The sequence below is a fragment of the Nicotiana tabacum genome, chromosome 11 (assembly GCF_000715075.1).
Source record: "Nicotiana tabacum cultivar K326 chromosome 11, ASM71507v2, whole genome shotgun sequence".
NCBI lineage: Eukaryota > Viridiplantae > Streptophyta > Magnoliopsida > Solanales > Solanaceae > Nicotiana > Nicotiana tabacum.
The window spans coordinates 176,407,141-176,409,536 of NC_134090.1; positions in this window are offsets into that span (position 1 = coordinate 176,407,141).

A 2,396-nucleotide genomic window follows, 5' to 3' on the forward strand; every position below is an offset into this window, starting at 1 on the left:
CTTACTGATTATGGGAGATTCTGACCTGATCATCCGGCAAGTTCAAGGCGAGTGGGAAACTCGGGATGTCAAGCTTATCCCATACCGACAACATGTAGAAGACCTCAGCAAGCGCTTTACCTCAATAGAGTTCAGGTATATTCCGAGGTGTCACAATGAACTGGCAGATGCACTTGCTACTCTGGCTTCTATACTACCCTACCCGGGCAACGCCCACGTCGATCCTTTGGAAATCCAAATCAAGGAAAGACACGGTTACTGCAGTGTAATCGAGGCGGGATCAAATACGCAGCCTTGGTACCATGACATCAAGAGGTTCCTGAAGACGCAAGAATACCCCGAGCACGCTACTGGAGATCAAAAGAGGACCATTAGGCGACATGCAAGTGGTTTCTTTTTGAGCGGTGAATTGTTATATAAGAGGACTCCGGACCTCAATCTCTTAAGATGTGTCGATATCGAGGAAGCGAGAAAGATCATGCACGAAGTACACGCAGGTGTGTGCGGACCTCACATGAACGGGTATATCTTAGTGAAGAAAATCCTCCGAGCAGGTTATTACTGGATGACCATGGAAAAGGATTGCTTTAGTTTCGTTCGGAAGTGTCATCAGTGTCAGGTGCACGGTGATTTGATTCATGCACCTCCCACGGAACTGCATCCCATGTCCGCACCATGGCCATTTGTCTCCTGGGGCATGGACGTCATTGGACCAATTGAACCAAAGGCCTCAAACGGACACAGGTTTATACTAGTTGCCATAGACTACTTTACGAAATGGGTAGAGGCTGTCACTCTCAAGTCGGTCACCAAGAAAGCTGTAGTGGATTTTGTACACTCAAATCTTATCTGTCGCTTCGGTATTCCTGCGACTATCATTACAGATAATGCGGCAAACTTGAACAGTCACTTGATGGGAGATGTGTGCGAGCAATTCAAGATAACACACAGGAATTCCACTCCTTATCGGCCAAAAGCCAATGGTGCTGTGGAAGCTGCAAATAAAAACATCAAGAAGATTTTGAGGAAGACAATACAAAGTTCCCGACAGTGGCATGAGCAGTTACCTTTTGCATTATTGGGGTACTGCACTACGGTACGCACATCGGTGGGAGCGACTCCTTATCTTTTGGTTTATGGGACCGAGGCTGTAATACCGGCAGAGGTAGAAATTCCTTCGCTTCGAATCATTGTCGAAGCAGAAATCGAGGACAGCGAGTGGGTTAAGACTCGGTTAGAGCAATTGACATTGATTGATGAAAAGCGGATGGCTGCAGTTTGTCACGGACAGTTATACCAACGAAGGATGGCCCGTGCTTACAACAAGAAAGTCCGACCCCGAAATTTCGAAGTAGGTCAGCTGGTACTGAGGCGTATTCTGCCGCATCATGAAGAAGCAAAAGGAAAGTTTGCCCCAAATTGGAAAGGCCCATACATCGTAAGGAAAATATTGCCAAGAGGAGCATTGTATTTAGGTGATCCCGAAGGAAATGACCCCGACACAGCAGTAAACGTAGATGCGGTCACGAGGTACTACGTCTAAATCATACTCCAAACTTTTGAGCCGCTTACAAAACAAAAAAAAAGAAGAAAACAAAACAAAAAAAAAGAAAAGAAAAACAAAACAAAACATTGATTGAGGCCTGAACTACGTTTGACTTGATTCCGAAAGGATACGTAGGCAGCCTCTCCCTGAGGTTCAGTCACACCAACAATAAAATCCCATCCACCCTGAAATTGAAAACTGGGGCACGTCGAGCAGTTGAGAAGTTAGTATCACTACCTCTCTTTACCAAGCACAAGCCTTCAAATCAATTACCAAATATGGTGGGGAATCAATAAGCGTCACAAACGAAGACCATCACACTCTGAATTGAGAGAGATAAAATGAGAGAGTCTCGGCGGTGAAAACCTTCGGGCACCACGAGGCGACGGGAATAGAGAAACCAAAATGAGAGAGCTTGTTTAGTAAAAACTCGCAAAGAGTGCTATCAAGCGATGACAGGAAGAGAAATGAGAGAGGTCAGCCAGCGAAAACCCGCAAAAGGGCGCTGTTGGCCGAAGAGAATGACTCCATCCCAAGAAAGTTTCGGCAGAGTGCCACCGGTTTGGAATCACAGATCTGTTCTGGTTCAGGAAAACGCAAACTTTTAGAAGGTCAAACGTCTAGTCCAAAAAGCATGTCATGTCATTTAAAGCCAGCTTTATCTTCCTCAGATAAGTCTTTCTCATCCCGAAAAGGGTATTCCTTTTCTGATTTGTTTTTCCCTTTCTTTGTTTTCCTTTCGAATCCCTTTCGCATTTTAACCCCGAGTTCAGGACACACCGGAAAGGACAGGTGGCAGGTTTGTTTGCACGGAATCCCGTCTCATGAAGGAAAGCACCTCATCTCGTTG